The 21,813-nt window shown below is 44.7% G+C and overlaps 1 pseudogene; it reads right to left on the bottom strand.

Moving 5' to 3' along the window:
- Positions 1-3,250: 3,250 nt before the first annotated feature.
- On the bottom strand, positions 3,251-3,948 carry LOC100444528 (UDP-galactose translocator-like; annotated as a pseudogene).
- Positions 3,949-21,813: the final 17,865 nt, after the last annotated feature.

Raw genomic sequence — 21,813 nt, 5'->3', positions numbered from 1 at the left:
CTTCTACCTTAAGAAACTGGAAAAAGAAGAACAAACTGAATCCAAAACAAGAAGAAAGAAGGAAATAATAAAGATTAGGGTGGAGATAAATGAAATAGAGAACAGAAAACAATAGAGAGAACGAACAAAACCAAAAGTTAGTGTTTTGAAAACATCAACAAAATTTAAAACAATAAAACTTCAACAAAATTGATGAATCTTTATCTGGACTGAATAAGAAAAAAAGAGAGAAGACCCAAATTACTAAAATTAGGAATGAAAGTACAAACATTACTAATGACCTTATAAAAATAATAATGTTAAAAGATTATAGAGAATACTATGAACATCTGTATGCCAACAAATTACACAACCTAGATGAAATGGACAAATTCCTAGACACATAAGCTATCAAAACTTATTTCAGAAGAAATAGAAAACAGGAATAGATCAATAACAAGTAAAGAGATTGAATCAGTAATTAAAATTTAAAAAGAAAACTTCAAACAAAGAAAAACACAGGATCAGATAGTTTCACTAGCAAGTCCTACCAAGTGTTTAAACAGTTAACACTATTTTTTCCTCAAACACCTCCCCAAAAAGAAAAGGATGGAACACTTCTGAACTCATTCTATGAGGCCAGTATTATCCTAGTACCAAAGCCAAAGATATCACAAGACTGGCTAGGCTTGGTGGCTCACGCCTGTAATCCCAGCACTTTGGGAGGCCAAGGCGGGAGGATCACGAGGTCAGGAGATTGAGACCATCCTGGCTAACATGGTAAAACCCTGTCTCTACTAAAAATTCAAATATTAGCCGGGCGTGGTGGTGGGCACCTGTAGTCCCAGCTACTTGGGAGGCTGAGGCAGGAGAATGGTGAGAACCCTGGAGGCGGAGCTTGCAGTGAGCTCAGATTGCACCACTGCACTCCAGCCTGGGCGACAGAGCGAGACTCCATCTCTAAAAAACAAAAAACAAAAACAAACAAACAAAAAAATCACAAGACAAGAAAACAAGAAACCAACATCCCTCATGAATATAAATGCAAAAATCCTTAACAAAATACTAGCAAACCAAATCCAGCAGCATATTTAAAGGATTATATACCATGACCAAGTGGGATTTATCTCCAGAATGCAAAGATGGTTCAACAGACGAAAATCAATCAATGTACTATACTATATTAAAAGATTAAAAGAAAAAACACATGATCATCTCAACTGATGCAGAAAAAGCATTTAACAAAATCCAATACTCTTTCATGATTAAAAAAAAAAACAAACAAACCATAACACTCAACTAACTAGGAGTAGAAGAGAACTTCCCCAACCTTATAAAGGGCATTACATTAGTCTGTGTGGGCTGCCATAACAAAATACTACACACTGGGTGACTTAAATAACAGACTTTTATTTTATTCCAGTTCTATAGGCTAGAAGTCCAAAATCAAGGTCAGGGTTTATTTCTGGTGAGGACTTTCTTTCTGGCTTGTAGATAGCTGCCTTCCCACTGTGTCCTCATATGGCCTTTCCTTTGTGCTCATTTGAAGACAGAGATATTTCTAGTGTCTCCTCCTCTTCTTTCTTTTTATTTTTTTTTAAGACAAGGTCTCACTCTGTTGCCCAGGCCAGAATGCAGTGGTGTGATCATGGCTCATTGTAGCCTCAACCTCTTGGGTTCAAATGACCCTCCCACTTAAGCCTTCTGAGTAGCTGGGACTACAGGTGCATGCCACCACACCTGGCTAATTATTTTTTAAATTTTTTTGTAGAGACAGGGTCTCACTATGTTGCCCAGACTGGTCTTGAACTCCTGGACTCAAGTTATCCTTCTGCATCAGCCTCTCAAAGTGCTGGGATTACAAGAATGAGCCAGCACAGGTGGTTCTCTTCCTCTTCTTATAAAGACATCAATTCTATCCAATTAAGATCCTTTTTTTTTTTTTTGAGATAGAGTCTCACTCTGTCACCCAGGCTAGCGTGCAGTGGTGTGATCTTGGCTCACTGCAACCTATGCCTTCTGGGTTCAAGGGATTCTTATGCCTCAGCCTCCCAAGTAGCTGGAAGTACATGCGCATGCCACCATGCCCAGCTAATTTTTTGTATTTTTAGTAGAGACAGGGTTTCACATGTTGGCCAGGCTGGTCTTGAACTCCTGACCTCAGGTGATCTGCCCATCTTGGCATCCCAAAGTGCTGGGATTGCAGGAGTGAGCCGCTGAGCCAGGCTAAGGCCCTCTCTTTATGATCTCATTTAACCTTTATTACCTCCTAATAGGTCCTGTCTCCAAATACAATCACATTGCGGGTTAGAGCTTCAATATGTGAATTTGGGAGGGATACAGTTCAGTCGAAAACAGGCATCTATGAAAAACCCACAGCTCACATCATACTTAATAATAAAAGATTGAAAGCCTTCCCCCTACAATCAGGAACAAGATAAGGATGTCAGCTCTTGCCCCTTCTGTTCAACAATGCATTGGCAATTCTATCTAGGGCAATTAGTCAATAAATAAATAAAAGACAATCAGATTGGAAAGGAAAAAGTAAAACTATCTCTATTTGCAGATCACATACTCTTATATATAGAAACCCTTAAAGAATCTACAAGAAAAGACTATTAGAGCTAATAAACAAGGTTAGTGAAGTTTTAGTGTACAAGAATCAGTTGTAATTCCATACACTAGTAATGAAAAATCAAAAAATAAAATTAAGAATTTCATTAATAGTAGCATTGAAAAACATAAAATAATTGGGAATAAATTTTACCAAGTAAGTATAAGATTTGTACACTGAGGCCAGGCGCAGTGGCTCACGCCTGTAATCCTGGCACTTTGGGAGGCCAAGGAGAGAGGATCACCTGAAGTCAGCTACTCAGGAGGTTGAGGCAGGAGAATTGCTTGAACCCGGGAGGCAGAGGTCGCAGTGAGCCAAGATTGCGCCACGGCACGCCAGCCTGGGCGACAAGAGCAAGACTCTACCTCAAAAAAAAAAAAACAAACAAACAAACAAAAAAACGATTTGTACACTGAAAACTACTGTTGAAAAAAATTTTTAACAGAAATAAATGAAAGACATCCCACATTCATGAACTGGAAGACTTTTTTTTTTTTTTTTTTTTTTGCACAACACATTTTATTTGCAAAAACTCAGCTAAGAGTGTGGAGCTGGCAGGGGCTGGGGGGCTGAGCTGAGGTGGGTCATGGGAGAACTTAGTCATGTCGGCCCTGTGTGGGGCGGGGGTCGTGGGGACAAGGAGTCCAATGTCTACCTCACCCTATCCCTAATACTGATCAGAGTTTGGTCCCAGCTGGGCCAGGGCAAGAAGAGAGAACGAGGCCAGGCCAATGTCTTCAATCCCAGCGGCTAGGAACCCTTCCCCTTGGTGAGTAACTTTGGCAGAAAGGGCTCCATGATGAGGTCTCCACGGTGGGAAGACAGCTGCGGTGGCGGTGGCTGCCCGGGAGGCTGCTGGTGAACGCAGGGCCCGGAAGCGGAGGCAGAGGCAGAGGCTATGTCTTTGGCTGCACCTCGGGGAAGGCTGGAAAGTGGCAGCTGGTAGGTTAGAGATGGCAACATACTGGAGGTTATTCTGCAAGGTGCAGATGAGAGAGGGCACAGCGAGCTTGAGCGTGTCCACATACTGCACACAGGACGGCCTCATGGAGGAAGAGAACCAGATGCTTCACGTTACCCCTCTTCTGTGCGAAGAGCAGCAGCAGGCAGGTGAGACCTTTGAGCACTTCCGCCATGACCACAGCAGTGGTGGCAAAGAAGCGGTCCCCTGGCAACGTGCGGGCGTAGCGGATGCTGAGGATGAGGGAGGCATTCTGGACCACCAGCACAGCTAGGAATATGTACTTCAGGCGCCTGTGAGCCGCACTCGCGGTCCCCGGCTCCAATGCACCCGCGGAAACCGCCCCTGGCCTGAGCGCCGCGGTGGAACCACCAGCCCCAACCCCGCTGCCATGTTGGCATCTCTTTTTTTTTTTTTTTTTTTTTTTTTGAGACAAGGTCTCGCTCTGTTGCCTAAGTTGGAGTGCAATGGCTTGGTCATGTCTGACTTCAGCCTCAACCTCCTGAGTGCAAGTGATCCTCCTACCTCAGCCTCCCAAGTAGCTGGGACCACCACACCTGGCTAATTTTTGTATTTTTTGTAGAGATGGGGTTTCACCATGTTTCCCAGGCTGAATCTTGATATTTTTAAGATGACAATACTCCTCAAAATGATCTACAGATTCAGTGCAATCTCTATCAGAATTCCAGCTGACTTCTTTGTAGATATAGACAAGCTAATTCTAAAATTTATATGGAATTACAAGACACCTGAATGCCGATCACAGTCTAGGAAAAAAAAAAAAACCAGCGTTGAAGGACTGACGTTTCTCAATTTCAAAATTTACCACAAAGCTTCAGTAATTGAAACAATGTGGTAGTGGTATAATCTCAATTCCCTTTCTATATGAAATAGAATTGAGTACCCAGAAATAAATCCATACATCTATGGTCAGTTAGTTTTCAACAAAGGTGACAAGACCACTTGATGGTGGAAAGAATGGTCTTCTCAACAAATAGTCCTGAAATAATTAAATATTTATATGCAAAAGAATTAATTTGGATCCCCTACTTCATACCATATCAAAAAATTAACTCAGAGCATATCAGAGTCCTAAATATAAGAGACCTAAAACCCTGAGACTTTTAGAAGGAAACATAGGTGTAAATCTTTGTGACTTTGAATTAGACAAGTTTTCTTAAATATGACACCAGCAGTACAGGAAATGAAAGAAAAACTGATATATTGAATTTCATCAAAATTTAAAACTTTTTTGCATCAAAGGACACTCTCAGGAGAGACAACCCACAGAATGGAATAAAATATTTGCAAAACACATATTAGATACCGGACTAGTATCCAGAAAATATATATATATATATATATTTTTTTTTCCGAGATGGAGTCTTGCACCACACCTGGCCTTAAACCACTTAAAAAAAATACAATTCAGTGTTTTTTGTGTGTGTACTCACAGAGTTGTGCAACCATCACCAATAATTACAGAATGCTTTCATCACCCCAAAAAGAAAATCCTATACCCATGAAGCAGTCAGTTCAGTCCCTCCTTCACTATCACTGCCACTATGACCATACTCCACACTCCAGCTCCTACCAGTGAACAACCTACTTTCTACCTGTATAGATTTACCTATTCTGGACATTTTGTATAGACAGAATCATACAATATGGGGCCTGTTGTATGTGGCCTCTTTCACTTAGAATAATATTTTCAAGATTCATCCATGTCATAGAACATATCAGTACTTCATTCCTTTTTATGGCTGAATAATAGTTCATTGTATAGATATATCACATTTTGTTTATTCATTCGTTGATAGATATTTGGGTTGTTTCCACTTTTTGGCTGTTATGAATAACATTGCTGTGAACATTCATGTACACATTTTGTTTGAACATGTTTTCAATTTTCTTGCATATATATCTGGGAGTGAAATTGCTGGGACATATGTAATTCTATATTTAATTCTTTGGAGAATCATGAAACTATTTTCTACAGTGGCTGCACCATTTTACATTCCTATCAGCAATGTATGAAGGTTTCAATTTCTTTACATCCTCACCAGCGCCTGTTATTTTCCATTTTGTGTCCATCCTAGAGGGTGTGAAGTGGCATCTCATCGTGGTTTTGATTTCTGTTACCCTAATGACTAATGATGTTGAGCATCTCTTCATGTGCTTATTAGCCACTTATAGATCTTCTTTGGGAAAATGTCCATTCAAGTCCTTCGCTTGTTTTTAAAAATTAGGTTGTCTTTTTATTGCTGAATTGTAAGAGTTTAAAAAATATATATTCTGGATACGGCTGGGCATGGTGGCTCACGTCTGTAATCCCAGCACTTTGGGAGGCCGAGGCAGGCGGATCACGAGGTCAGGAGATCAAAACCATCCTGGCTAACACGGTGAAACCTCGTCTCTACTAAAAATACAAAAAATTAGCTGGGCATGGTGGCGGGCGCCTGTAGTCCCAGCTACTCCGGAGGCTGAAGCAGGAGAATGGCATGAACTCAGGAGGTGGAGCTTGCAGTGAGCCAAGATGGTGCCACTGCACTCCAGCCTGGGCGACAAGAGCAAGACGCCATCTCAAAAAAAAAAAAGAAAGAAAGAAAAAATGGTTTAAATGGTGAATTTCATGTTAATTTTGTCTTAACAACAACAACAACAACAACAAAACAAAACAAAACAAAAAAATGCACACACACCTGGAGTGGATTTCTGTGTATATGGGCGATAGGGATCCAATTTCAATTTTTACCTGCGGACCTTCATCATCATTTATTGAAAATACTGTCGTTCCTGACCGCTCTGCAGCGCCACCTCTGTCATAAGTCAACTGTCTGAATAAGTGGGGTGTGTTTCTGGGCTCTCTGTTCTTCTGGCCTATTTGTCTATGCCTGAAACCACCATTACTGTAAGTTTACTGTAAACTTAAAATCTGAGAGACCAAGTTCTCCTACCTTGTTCGACTTCTAGAGTATCTTGTCCTTTTTTAGCTCTTTGCATTTAGAATCAGCTTGTCCAGTTTGAAAAACAAACTTGATGATATCTTGGCTCAGATTGGATTAAATCTATAAATAATTTGGGGTGAATTGATATCCTTAAATTATTAAATCTTCCAGTCCAAGAATATGGTGTAATGGTATACCAAGAATATGGTAAAGTTTTATAATTTTTTCTATGAAGGTCTTAAAAAATATATTTCCAAATTCTAACACAATTATATTATATAAATTTTACATTGAATTTTTTTTCATTTTCAAATTATTTGTTGCTGCTTTATAGGGTGTAATTGATTTTTATTTTTATTAATTAATTTTATTTATTTATTTGGGACAGGGTCTCACTCCCATTGCCCAGTCTGGAGTACAGTGGTGCGATCTTGGCTCTCTGTAGCCTTAACTTCTCAGGCTCAAGAGTTCCTCCCACCTCAGCCTCCCAAGCAGCTGGGACAACAGGTGCATGCCACCTTGCCCAGCTAATTTTTTTCTATCTTTTGTGGGGACTGGGTCTTGCTACGTTGCCCAGTCTGGTTGATTTTTATATACTGATTGTTTAATTCAGCAACTTTGCTAAATTCTCTTATTAATTCTTAGTAATTCTACTAATTCCTAGATTATTTTGGATTAAAACAATTTAGCCATTATTAAAAAAAAAGTTCATGCCCCCCAAGTCTAATTACATGTATATTATTCCAGTTGATATTGTCACTGATAATGTAGGCTCTGTTCCTTTCATCAGGCTTTTTTCTCTCTGGTTCCCTTGTAGCCTCTTCAGACGTCATCTACACCCTGGCAGAGTACCCAAAAGCCCTTCACGGGGACTCAAATCTCTGTAAAGCAATTCAACTTTCCTATCAGATGTATTTATATATTTAAAAAATTAAAAAGAGTGCCCATGCATAGTCAATGCCAGGGTTCAGGAGAGTGGTTGCCTCTTGAGGGAAGGTAGGAGGAAGGGATTAGGAAGTACATCAAAGATAATTTAATGTTTTCTTTCTTACGCTGGTGGCAAGAGCATGGATTTTATTTTTATTTTTATTTTTACAACCTTGAGCCATAAGAGCATGGATTTTTGATGTGTTATTTTTTATATTTTTTGTTTGTTTTAAATATTTCATTTTTCAAAAGACACAAAGACATGAATCTCTACATGTTGGAATCTCTGAAAGTGAAAATGAAAGAACTGAAATATAGGATGTATGTGGGAATTGAAACAAGATATCAGGAAATCATCAGGGTCTAGACTTGGGCTGCCTGATACCGCTTCTCCTGTCCTTCCAAGATGCTCCCTTGGTCCTTGCGTGCTCCTCTGTATCCTGGAGCAGCCTAAGGGGCTCTTGGTGGAGTGGGCAGGAACAGAGGCTGTGGACACCCATGGTCATTTGTTAAGTCTGATGCTTCTAAGCTGGCACTACCAGCTTTTGAGCATATATTATCCTATGTTTATTGCCAGCATATTATTAGTTGTAGGAAAATATAGCTACCTACTAAGTGCCTTTAGGCTACAGTGAGATGATTTTTCCTCGCCTTCAGTTCCCTTTTGGCCGAGCAATGCTTAATATTCTCAGCTCTGTCCACTGTTTCCTTTTAGATCTTTCTATCCTGAGCAGGGATCCTCCCTCTCTCCAATGCCTCACATTGTGATGAGCTGGAGAGCCAGCTATCCCCTTGTCCCAGCAACTTCCTTACTAGCCTAGCCCTTGCCAAGGCATTCCAAACAACAACAACAGTAACAGTAATCGCTAACATTTTTTATACCTCACACACATTAACGCGTGTATCTATCTACATGGATAGATAGATACAGGTATATACTATTATTATAGTTCTCAATTAATCTTCAAAATATCACAGGTAAGGGAGACATCATTATTATAATTTGTAATGCTTTATAGATGAGGAAACTGAGGTTCAATAACTTGGCCAAGACCACATGAGCAGGAAGAGGCTTGGCAAAGACCGGAACCCAGTCTTTTTCTCTCTCAAGATGCTATATTTCTTGTGGATGGTCAGAACTGCCTGGCCAACCCATAGAAGAGTGAGAAACAATAAATCATCATTGATTTAAGCCATTGGTTTCTTGGGTGGTTTGTTACAAGGCAGTATATCCCTGAAACAGATGCTGAATATTAGATTGTAGATTAATATTTTCAACATGAAGATATGTTTACAACATATTGTTAAGTGAAAAAAAGAAGTTATAAAACAATGCATGCAACACGAGTTCATTGTTGCAAAAAACAAAAGCAGATGATCTGAATCTATTCGATTCCCATTTGTGGATAGTGAGTGTTTAGATGTTGAGGGATGCTTGTATTTGCAGGAGGATGCTGATATATTTCGGTCCTATTGCCTGGAAGCTGATGACTGGAACCCAAAGCGGGATAATGTGTGTGGCGCATCTTCCACTCTAAAGAGATGTGAAACCACTGTGCACCTCCTGGGGCTTCAACAGGCTCCAGAACCAGCTCTCCACTCCCACCATCACCAGAAACCCTCCTCCTTTCTATAAGCGGACGAGAAGAGTCAAGACCGCCTAAATAATTTTTGGACCCCAGTGTAAAATGAAAACAAGTTGACCCTAATTCAAAAATTATGAGACTTCAAGACAGAAGAGCACTGGAACAACCGCCAGCACTTCTGGCCTGAGGCCTCATGGAAGTGCACAGACCACACACCCCTGAAACTGCCCTTGTTCCTAACCGAGGATAGGGGCGCTGCTTCCCCCTCTGCTTTCTGGAAGTAGGGATGAATTCCTGCAGACTTGCTCACAGAAACTGGGGTGCGTGTAAAGGAAGGGGCTGGCATCCCATGGCCCAAGGGGGGGCAGGAAAGGGAAGGAGAGTGGACAGAGGCAGCCACACAGAGCCAGCAGCAATGGAGGGGCCCACATGCCCTGTTCCGCCAGGTAAGGGTGCATCAGTTTCCTGGGGGCCCCATAAACACTGGGGAGGTGGCTGGGGAGGAATTTCACTGGTGGGTCTCTGGGAGGTCGAGCTGAGAGGGAAGATATCTAGCCAGAGTAACCCTCTCCCTAGGCAACTCAACCACATACCCCACTTGGAAGCCTGCGGCAGAAGGCATGGATTATCAGGCAGTGGTGGCCAAGAGAACAAGATCTGTGGCTGCTCCTCTCCAGCTCTCATCCCCCAACCCATCACACACCAACCTCAAATCCTGGAAATGAAAGGACTCCATGCGGGAGGGGAAGAAGAGAAACCCCTGCCCCCCATTCCTAGCCTTGCTTGACGCTGATGGACATGGTGCGGGGGCAGTCGTCCTATAATTGCACATGATTTTTTAAAATTATTTTTAGAGATAGGGTCTTGCCCTGTTGCTCAGGCTGGAGTGCAGTGGTACAATCATAACTCACTGCAGCCTGGAACTCCTGGGCTCAAGCAATCCTCCTGCCTCAGCCTACCAAGTAGTTGGGACTACAGGCTACACACCACTACACCTGGGTAATGTTTTATTTTGATTTTTTTATAGAGACAGAGGCTTGCTATGTTGTCTAGGCTGGTCTCAAACTCTTGGCCTTAAGCAATCCTCTGCTTAGGGCTCCCAAAGTGCTGGGTTTACACGTGTGCGCCACCGTGCCTAGCCGAACATGATATTTAACTTTTATTTTATTTTATTTTTTTTTGAGACAGGGTCTCACTCTGTTGCCTAGGCTGGAGTATAGTGGCACAATCATGGCTCACTGCAGCCTTGACCTCCTGGGCTCAAGCAATCTTCCCACTTCAGCCAGTAGCTGGGACTACAGGTGCATGCGACCACACGTGGTAAATTTTTGTATTTTTTGTAGAGATGGGGTTTCACCATGTTGCCCAGGCTGGTCTCAAACTCTTGAGCTCAAGTGATTCACCGGCCTCGGCCTCCCAAAGTGCTGGAATTACAGGCGTGAGCCACCGCGCCCGGCCTTAACTTTTTTTTTTTTTTTTTTGAGACAGAGTCTCCCACTGTCACCCAGGTTGGAGTGCAGTGGCAAAACCTCAGCTCACCGCAACCCCCACCTCCCGGGTTCAAGCAGTTCTCTTGCCTCAGCCCCCTGAGTAGCTGGGATTACAGGTGCACGCCACTACGCTCAGCTAATATTTTTATTTATTTATTTATTTATTTTCAATTATTCATTTTTGAGATGGAGTCTCACTCTGTCACCCAGGCTGGAGTGCAATGGCGCGATCTCGGCTCACTGCAACCTCTGCCTTCCGGGTTCAAGCGATTCTTCTGCCTCAGCCTCCCAAGTAGTTGGGACTACAGGCCCGTACCACCATGCCCAGCTAAATTTTTTTTGTATTTTTAGTAGAGACAGGGTTTCGCCATATTGGCTAGGCTGGTCTCGAACTCCTGACCTTGTTATTCGCCCACCTCAGCCTCCCAAAGTGCTGGGATTACAGACATGAGCCACCGCGCCTGGCCAAAATTTTTATTTTTAGTAGACATGGGGGTTTCACCATGTTGGCCAGGCTGGTCTCGAACTCCTGACCTCAGGTGATCCGCCTGCCTTGGTCTCCCAAAGTGGTGGGATTAAAGACATGAGCCACTGCGCCCCTGGCCTGAACTTTTAAATTGAACTAGACTAACCTGGATTTTTAATAACTGGAGGTGACCAGAAAGCTAGGAATCTGCCAGGAATATTGTTCAGGGTCAGAAAAGGAGATCTGACAAAGCGTGGTTGAAGGCTGTGATTAGAGACAAAGTAAAAATATTTCCTGTTTGAATCCTGTTAAATTCAGACTTTTCCAAAAGCCAGGTCCATGTGAATAGAAATATGTTCAGAAGGAATTAGAGCAGGGCGTTAGGCACCAGTTGGGTGTTGGGATTTTGTACTAAGACAAAAAGTGGCTTTTAATGAAAGGAGATGTGCTACCCTCCCTTCAGCCTGTCCCCTGAGTCTCCATCTCCTCTGGACCCCTGCCAGTGATGCGCAGCCCCTATCCAGTGGCACGCAGCCTCACTCATGCCTGTTCAGTGCAGCTCAAGAACCAGTCTCATAAATGTCTGTTGCATCAAAACATCACTGCAGAGCCAGGAATGCTTTTGTGCCTCCCTGGAGAAGCCAGGTGGGGGTGATTTGCAGGGAGCTGGTGCCAGCAGGATGGTGAGGGTGAGGGTGGAGTTGCAGAGGGGCAGACAGGGTGCCCAACTCGTCCTCGTGTCATTTGGGGAAACTCCTCAGTCCTGGGCCATCCGGGAGGGTTGGTCACCCTGGCAGCAGGACTCGGGCTGACAGAGGAGAAGGCTGGTCGGCATGGGGTGAGGACAGAGCAAGGCTGGAGAGACCGCAGCTGGGAACGGCCTCAAAGGAGAGAATGCTGCCTCTCCTTTGTCTCCGCAGCTTTCACATCTTGTGGGGAACAAAGCCTCTTTCTGCTGGGAGGGGCTCCTTTTCCCTAAACCAGGAGGTGTGTGAGCATGTGAGCATGTGTGAGTGTGTATGTGTCGTGTAAGTGTGTGTGTGTGATATATGTGATGTATGTGATGTGTGTGTGCATGTGTGTGTGATGTGTGATGTGTGTGTGATATGTGATGTGTGTGTGTAATGTGTGTGCGCATGTGTGTGTGTGTGTGATGTGCGGTGCTGGCGCACACCCTCCCTCCCTCTCTCACTCCTTCACTCCCTCCCTCTCTCACTCCAGCGGGGATGACTCAGCAGGGAAGCCGGGCCTGCTCCTCACTCTGGCTCTGATGCAGCTGCCGCCCGCTCCCTGTCCCCTGCTTCCCCTCCTGGTGGCAGCCACACTGGCTGGTCCCAACTGCAAGAGCCGGGGACTTCTTGGGCTGAGGCCCCGGTGATCTGTCCTTGGTGGCCTTGAGGAGGGGGCTGACCAGCCTCCCCTGGCCGCACAGGCCCCTCATTCCCCCTCTCCCCATTCCAGCTGCTTTTCCCCTCCCCAGCTAACACTGATGGGTGTTCCTGTGTACCAGGCACTACGGTAGGACTTCATTCATCCTCACCCCGTGAAGCCAGTGCTCTGACTGTTGTCATCCACAGACTGAGAACGTGAGAGATGAGAGGCCAAGTCATTGGGCCAGCCATTCATTCACATGCAGTTCTGACAGATATGCACACCCACGTGGGCTAAAGGGTACAGGTAGGGACACTCATGAAAGAACCCCAGGTAGCAGGCTGGGCGTGGGGGCTCATGTCTGTCATCCCAACACTTTGGGAGGCTGAGTCAGCTGGATCGCTAGAGGTCAGGAGTTCGAGACCAGCCTGACCAACATGGTGAAACCCTGTCTCTACTAAAAATACAAAAATTAGCTGGGCATGGTGGTGCATGCTGTAATCCCAGCTACTCAGGAGGCTGAGGCAGGAGAATTGCTTGAATCCGGGAGGCGGAGCTTGCAGTGAGCTGAGATTGCACCACTACACTCCAGCCTGGGCGACAGAGCAAGACTCCATCTAAAAAAAAAAAAAAAATTATCCAGGGTGTGGTGGTGGGCGCCTGTAATCCCAGCTACTCGGGAGGCTGTGGCAGGAGAATCTCTTGAACCCGGGAGATGGAGGTTGTAGTGGGTCAAGATTGCGCCGCTGCATTCCAGCCTGGGTGACAGAATGAGACTCCAAAAAGAAAAACACGCCAGGTAGCAGCAACAAAGTGAAGTGAACAGCTGGAAACAATCCGGTCAGTCAGTAGGACACATCACAGGAGTTATGGCGCATCTGCATGATGGAGGACCATGCACTCATTAAAAAGGACCTGGAAGCTGGGCAGGTGGCACACACCTGTAGTCCCAGCTACACAGGAGGCTGAGGTGGGAGGATGGCTGGAGCCTGAGAGCTGGAGACTGCAAGGCTTGAGGATTGTGCCTGTTGATAGCCACTGTACTCCAGCCTGGGCAACACAGTGAGAGCCTGTCTCTACAAAATAATAATTAATAAATAAATAAAAAGGAGGAGCTCTATGTGTGCATGAATGTTGAGCAATTGCCAAGGTACATCAATCAACAAAGAAAGAAGAATGTTCACGCTTGTAATCCCAGCCCTTTGGGAGGCCGAGGTGGGTGGATCACTTGAGCCCAGGAGTTCAAGACCAGCCTGGCAACATGGTGAAATTCTCTCTCTATTAAAAATACAAAAAAATTAGCCAGGTGTGGTAGCGTGCGTCGGTAGTCCCAGCTACTCACGAGGCCGAGGTGGGAGAATTGCTTCAGCTCAGGAGGCAGAGGTTGCAGGGAGTCAAAACTGCGCCACTGCACTCCAGCCTGGGTGACAGAGTGAGACACTGTCTCAGAAAAATAAAAAGAAAGCAGAGTGCAAAGCTGTGTGCTAGTGTATCTAGGGGGCTACTGTGTGTGTGTGTGTGTGTGTGCACCCACGAGCACACGCACGCGTGCTTATGTCCCTATAGAGGCTCTTATCTGCAGACCAGCTCTGGAGGAGGATACAAGTAATCGGTGGCAATGGTTGTCTCTGGGAAGGGGAACAAGAGACTGGGAGCTGGGGTGGTGGGCGGGGGGGGACCTGCACTTATGACACCTTTATATGGTTCTAATATCAGACAGTGACTTCTGAAAATGAGAAACCATTGTTTAAAAACTGTAATGCAGCTGGGAGCAGTGGCTCATGCCTGTCATCCCAGCACTTTGGGAGGCCAAGGCAGGTGAATCACTTGAGGTCAGGAGTTCGAGACCAGCCTGGTCAGTATGGTGAAACCCTGTCTCTACTCAAAAGATAAAACTTAGCAGGGCTTGGTGGTGTGTGCCTGTAATCCCAGCTACTTGGGAGGCTGAGGCATGAGAATCACTTGAACCTGGGAGGCAGAGGTTGTAGTGAGCTGAGATTGTGCTACTGCACTCCAGCCTGGGCAACAGAGCAAGACTCCGTCTCAAAAAACAAAAACAAAAAAAAACCTATAATGCAATATGTAAAAGAAAACTCCACGTTTGCCTGACTTCAAAGTTCAAACCCTTAACCTTAAGAGATGACTGCCAGAGGAATTTGGACTAAGGTGTGCAGGTGAGTGCTTGTGTGCGTGTGCATGTATGTGTCTGTGTGAGTGTGCATCTGTGCATGTATGTGTCAGTACAGGTGTGCTTGTGTGTATGAGTGGGCATGTAGAAGAAAGTGTATGCATATAAACTTTCAGAAATCCAGCTTCTAGTCCCCAAGTCCTATTTCCAGGAGGTGAGCCATGATAACCTTAACCCCAAACTGTCCTCCCATGCTCTGCCCTTCTCTCCGTCTCAGATAGATGGCTGAATGGAACCACAGGGGAGGGGAGCGTGGGAAGTGTGAGTGGGCTGCCCAGACAGTCCTCCTAGCACAGGACTCCACTCCGTGGAGCCAGCTCTGTTAGGGGAGAAGATGCCCTTCCCCTTTCCCTTTCTCTCCCCTCCCCGCCACTCCCACCCCAGGCCCCAAAAGTTCTCAGCACTACCCTGATGTAGCAGCTTGGGACAGTGGGGTGGGGAGTGGGGAAGACAGGACTGGAGCTGAGCAGGCAGGGCACCAAGGGGAGGAGGTGGGGAACTGAAGGCTGCCTTTGCTGAGTAGAGGAATGATTTTTTGGGGCTTGGAGAGGTTGGAGACAGGGCAGAGCCAGGGTGCCTGGACATCAAGTTTGAGGGTGATGGTGAAACTGCCTGGGGAGTATGGAGACAGACAGGGCAAGTGGAGAAGGCAGTGGTGCCTATAGCTCTTGGTCTTACGTGACCCCCTTAAACCACAGGCCAGGGTACATGGTTTGCTGCTAATGTTACCAGCGGGTCAGATTTTCCCTCCCTGCTCCAAAATTATCCCTGAAAATCTGGCGGGGACAGCCAATGCTGTGCACATTCTCTTGCCCCCAAATGTCTCCTCCCACATCTGGTAGCCTGCTTGAAATTCCACCCTCAGAATCCCACATGGGGTTCCAGTCCCAGGTCTGCCACCTACAAGCTGGGTGACCTGGACCAACTACCAACTACCAACTACCTACTACCTAGCAGCTCTCAGGCTCAGGGCTTGATCTGTCAAATGTGGATGAGGGTGCAGGGCTGGTGTGAGGGTCCGTGGAAAAACACCTGCAAGACTCAATCAGTGTTAATGCCCCATTCCCCCTCCAAACCTAGGGTGTCTGAGGGCTCCAGACCCAATCTTATAGGAAGAGGTAATGAGCAGGGAAATGAGTATTTTAAAGGGTGGGAGCAGAGAACAAGTTGAGATGAGGGGCCTCAGCTCCTGAAAGGTGTCTCCTAAGTAGGAAAGAGAAGGCGGTGGCAGGTCAGGAAAATACATTTAGCAGCATCATAGAAATCTCTTCCCAGCTCACCAAGGCAACCGCCGCCTGTCCCTGCTGTGCAGCTGCCGCCGTCGCGGGGCCTCCCCCTCATTTCTCCCCTAGCTTTAACTTTAGCCAGATTCCACTCTAGAAAGGGAGGAGGCAGAGATGGGTGCACAGAGGGCTTTGTCTCAGTGCTGTGGGAGGAGATGCTATAGATGGACTGGGAGGAATAGGACTGGAGGCAGCTGAGCACATCAGGGGTTATAGGATGAGGGTTGGCAATGATGATAAGTACAATAGAATACAAATGTCATTTATATGCAGAGAGGAAATTACCCCATTACAGTATTCGTATAATCCTTGTTCTGTGGTGTTATGGTTATTAGGTTATTTTATTTTCCTGCTTAATTTATGCTGGGGAGCCTGCTAGGTAGAGATGGTCCCTGTAGGAAGGAGATGTCCCCTCATAGGCAAGATGTAGTAGAGAATTCTCATGGTTCCTCAATTCCCATTCTCCTCTTCTTCTCTAGGAATTGCACCTACAATTTTTAGCTAAGCACAGGGCCACCTGGAATAAAGACTCATTTGCTGACCTTCTTTGCATCTAGATATGGTCATGTGGCTAAATTCTAACCAGTGGGAGACAAAGAGAAGTACCACAAGTAATTTCCAGGGGGTATCCTAAGAGGAAGAAGGTATGCCTTTGCTCATACTGTTTTTCCTACTTCCTGTTGATGGAATGTTGAATCAATGGCTGGAGCATGAGAAGCTATTTTGGGCCATGAGGTAAAGGCTGCATACTAAGAATTGAGGAGGAAATGACAGAATAGGAGCCTGGGCCCTGATGTGATGAAGGACTTTGCCAGCCCTGGGCTAATACCTCCATCATGAAGATGAAGACCACATCTGAGGGATGACCGAACAGGGAACTGGAAAGAGCCCGCGTCCCTCCTGGCACTGTAGAGTGGCCATATTAGCTCTGGAATCCCTGCCTCTGAACTTCATTTACATTAGAAGGAACTGCAGGTCTAGCTCATTTAAGCCACTGCTACTTTGGATTTCTTGTTTCTTCACAGCTGTGTCAAATCGTAAGTGAAATCCATAGCAAGTTTGTTCTAGGCTTCCCTGACCCACATGAGAGAGGCAGAGAAGAGCCCAGCTGAGCTTCTCTTCTACAACTTGGAGTGATCTGCAATGGTGGGGGCCAAGGATAGTGTCCAGCCATTAAATGTCCTAGGAACTAGGAAGGGAGGAACTGGGTAAGGTCTCTTTCTCCCCCGGGATCCCAGAGGAATGGGATAAAGCCAGGCTTTATCAAGAAACAAGAAACAAGATGGCAACTACACTAACTCTTTGCCCCCATGGGACTGTAAGCAACTTGAGACTAGAGATTAGCATAGACCCCAGCACATAGTAGATGCTCACTAATATGTATTGACTGGCTAATGGTTGCACTATACTAAGGAGCTTGGATCAGAGGCTGAAGGGGTCAAAGTAACCCCTTGGGATAGAGTAGCAGTGGAGAGCCAGGAGAGAGATCCCTTATGGGAAGGTGACTCTAGCGGGTGTTGTGACAAGGCAGCGACACGTGGTCTGTGGCACACCCTTCCCACAATAATGCAGCATATCCTCTCTGGGTAAGGAGGACACTCATGGACACAGTGCTTTATAGCTAGCCATTCGTGGTCATGTTCAGAATAGCATTTGTTCCTTGCAACCCCAAGGGCAGGGATTATTACTGCACTCTTTTCAGAAAGGAAAACTAGGGCCCAGAACTTTGAGGTCACTTGCATAAGACCATTCGTAAGAAATGCAGGAGCAGCTGGGCGTGGTGGCTCACACCTGTAATCCCAGCACTTTGGGAGGCCGAGGCGGGTGGATCACCTGAGGTCAGGAGTTCAAGACCAGCCTGGCTAATATGGTGAAACCCCATTTCTACTAAAAATACAAAAAAATTAGTCGGGCGTGGTGGCACGTGCCTGTAATCCCAGCTACTCGGGAGGCTGAGGCAGGAGAATCACTTGAACTCAGGAGATGAAGGTTGCAATGCCGAGATCGCACCATGGGACTCCAGCTTGGGCAACAAGAGTCAAACTGTCTCAAAAAAAATAAAAATGCAGGAGCTGGGACTCGAACCCAGGATTTCCCATTACAAACATCACCTTTGTTGGAATAAAGGATGCAGCTGGGGCTTTCTGGTGCTAATGCCACTCTCCACTGAGCTCCCCAGCCCAACTCTGAGACTCTGAGGCAATCGACAAAGGGGTGAGACAAGGGAGGGAAGGGGTGTCAGGCAACCTCTCAGCAGTTTGGAGGGCTGATAGAGAGATGCACCCAGCACTGCAAATAGCCCAAACAGTATATTTCTACAAAAAAGGGGTGTCCTTAACTCAAGATACTTTACTGCCATCTACTGGAAAATTATTATAATAATTATCCAAATATACGTGTGTGAAAATGAGGCCCCTGGAATTGTAAAGTGTAGAACCCGAACAACTGTACAAGGCAGCCCTAGATGCAAGTTCTCTTGCCTGAAAGAATGAAAAAAGAGAGGACCTTTGCCACCAGGGTGGCTCAAATCCTGCCCTTTTCTTTCCCACCTGGGAGTACCTGGTTTACACAGAGGGTCTGTGGTAGTCTAGCTCCTGTAGTTTCACCATCTAGGGCCCTATAGAATCTATTCATCCTTCCATCCACTCTATGAACGTGCCCTGAGTGTGTCCTCTGGTCCAGGTCCTTATCCGCATTCTCCGCCATTTCCTAGCTGTGAGCTCTTGGATGTTTTCCTGAGCCACTGTCTCCTCTTGTATAAGATAAAGGTATCTCTCCTGTCCATTTGAGACTTACATGAGACAATGCACAGAACAGAGCTGAGCCCACAGGGTGGTCACCTTCTTTTCCACCTTTAGGCCCTGGCTAGAAACTGTGCTGGCTGGGAGGGCGCAGGGATCCCTGATCCCAAGAGGGGCTGAACAGTTGGGGTTGTGGGGATTGGACCTTGCAGGTTTCATTTACCTGCAGGAATAGGGTTGCAGACTGTTGCTTGAACAGGCCCCTGGAGATTTCCATTAGGGCTAAAAGCAGGGCCCTCCAACCCTTTGAGTTTCAGTTTCCTCATCTATAAGATGAAGCCAGCCATATTTACTTTGAACCATAATTGAGGGGATTAAAATGCAGGAAGAAAGGGTCTACCACAATGCCAGAAACGAAGTAAACACAAAATAAATTATAGCTACAATTGCAATCATGGGCTCCAGGGGGCGTCTGGGGCTAGCTGAAGGACGCCATTCTCTACCATCCAACTCCCAGTCTCTGTGGGGGATTGGAAAGCAGGTCCCAGAGCTGGTGAGAAGGCAGGTTACAAGCCCCTCACTCCTTGTGTGGGAAGGAAGCTGGCACAAACTTTCTGGAGGATGGTTTGGCGATAGGGATCCTTTTGACCCAGCCATTCCACTTCTTGGAATTCAGCCCAGGAAATAATCACAGGGTCCCATAGAGTTGTCTGTGTTAGGACGTTCACTGCAATGTTGCTAATAATAGTGAGAAATTGGAAATAATCTAAAGTTAGAGATGCACGCAACACACATTTTGGCTGAACACCAGATGGTCAATTGTTACAATCAGTATTCAGCCGAAGCCCAAGCCAATGCCTTTGATAAAGGAGTACATCTAAAGTTTTATCAGAGATTCTCTGTGATGACAGTTTCCTTATTGGTGCATTTCACTGTCAGTGTTTAACAGTTTAACATTATAGTGCAAGAACAACATTTTCTTAGTGCTAGCAGTAGCGAGATTGCTCTTGTATTATGTATTATGTAATATTTGTGTTAATATATTTGTATATTATTGTATTATGTATTATGTAATATTTGTGTTAATAAATTTTGACTGATAATGGCAGAGGAGTGTGATGCCTCACTTGTTCTAATAATTTCTTCTTGGCCAGGCACGGTGGCTCACGCCTGTAATTCCAGCACTGTGGGAGGCCGAGGCGGGTGGATCACCTGAGGGCAGGAGTTCGAGACCAGCCTGGGCAACATGGCAAAACCCCATCTCTACTAAAAATACAAAAAATTAGCTGGGCGTGGTGGTGGGTACCTATAGTCCCAGCTACTTGGGAGGCTGAGGCAAGAAAATCCCTTGAACCCGGGAGGCAAAGCTTGCAGTGAGCCGAGATCATGCCACTGCCCTCCAGCAGAGAGAGACTCCGTCTCAAATAATAATAACAATAATATTTTTTCTTTTTTTTATATTCTTTATATTCCATACTGAGTTAAATATAATTTACCATAGATATTGTTATTAATATATGTGATTTTAGAGATTTCCCTCCTTATGAAATTATGAGGTTGGTTAAGCTGAGATTCTGTTTTTATTTTATCTTTATAAGATATAAAGAGTTACAAATAGGGCTTTAAAAAAAAAAGACTCATGGCCTAAATAGAACAAAGTAACTAAAGATGGAATACAGTTTTAAAAGGTTGTTGTGCTTAGTGCCATGAATATTAGTATCCCAAACAATTCCACAAAGATTAGAACTCTGATATAATCTAATCTCTATTATTCTCCTTCATATTATTATTTTAATTTTTTTGTTGTTGTTGCCTCAAAAAGTATCTTTAAGCCAGTTGTAGTGACTCAAGACTGTAGTCCCAGATACTTAGGAGGCTGAGGCAGGAGGATTCCTTGAGCCCAGGAGTTCTAGGCTTCAGTGAGCTATGATAGTGCCACTGTACTTTAGCCTAGGGGTGACAGAGTGAGACCCTGTCTCTAAAAAAATTTAAAAATGTTTTCAAGTCTTTAAAAAATATCTTTTAAAAGTATCTAGCTGACGTATTTTTCAAAATTTGTATTAGCTATGTGTTTCCTTCTAAATCTGAACACTTAAAAGCTCTCAATAATTATTTCCATACATAAAAGGGACAATGTTTACAATCATAAATGATTACAGCATTTTACTCTTGCAATAATAAATGTACATTTATACATTGATAGAATTTCAACACATAGAGCACGAAAGAAGATATTCATTACAATTTACACATGGAACGTCATCCATATTTGAAAGTGTTTATTACGGTACATCCAAATGATATGCCAGTATAACAGGTTGTTATGCTTATTGCATGCAAAGTCCATGTAACACAGCCACGGGATCATGGATCATGCCCCAGTCTAGGAAACCCAGAAATGATGCTCAGGTCTGAACTTGGCAATTCAGCCTTTCAGGGGCCAGAGTTGAAGATGAAGCTCTAGAGCAAAATTTGATACTAAGATCAAAACCAAATTTTGGTGCACCCCTATTAAACTGTGTCACTTCTGTAAGAGGGACATACTTGCTGTCCATTAAAAATTACGCTGGGGAAATGTATTTATCAACATGGAAGGATTGTCTTGTTAATGCTGAATTTTAAAAGCTGATTATAAAAGATAATGAAGATGTGAGCCCAAATTTGTAATTAAGGGGAAAAAAATCTGAGTAGATGAAAGATTGTGAGATACGTACAAGATGTTCATGATAATTAGCTCAGGGCTTAAGATGAAAAGATTTTGTTTTGCTTTTAATTTTAAAAAACATTTGTATTTTCTTACAAAACATATTACTCATACGGTTTTTAAGAGTAAAAAATATTTAAAGTGCATCTTTTCTGTCTCCCCTTCTCTTTCATCTGGGGCCACATTTTGAGCTTATTGAAGCAGCCAGATGGCCTGGGACACTGACCATAGCCACCTCCAGCTCTCACCGTCCATGTTCATCTGAGGCCAAGGCTTTGGCAGGCTGCAGCTGCCCTTCCTGCACCTGTTCTGTGAGGAGAAGGAAACGTGCCAAGAGGAAGGCAAAGATCAGGCAGAGGGCAGAAAAGGGCAGCGGGCAATAGCCCCATTTGACCAATGACAAACTGAAATCTCAGAGACTAGAAGTCCCAGAAAAATCCGTGTTCAGTCTTGAGGCCCAGGGAATGGATAAATTGCACGTCTAAACTTTTTCACAGTAGAAGAAAAAGCTGCAAGTCATCCGCCAAATCCATTTCCCTCCTCTTCTTTCTCAAT

This window comes from Pongo abelii, chromosome 15 (genome assembly GCF_028885655.2).
Source record: "Pongo abelii isolate AG06213 chromosome 15, NHGRI_mPonAbe1-v2.0_pri, whole genome shotgun sequence".
Taxonomy (NCBI): Eukaryota; Metazoa; Chordata; class Mammalia; order Primates; family Hominidae; genus Pongo; species Pongo abelii.
This window is presented reverse-complemented; position numbering and strand designations above follow the sequence as displayed.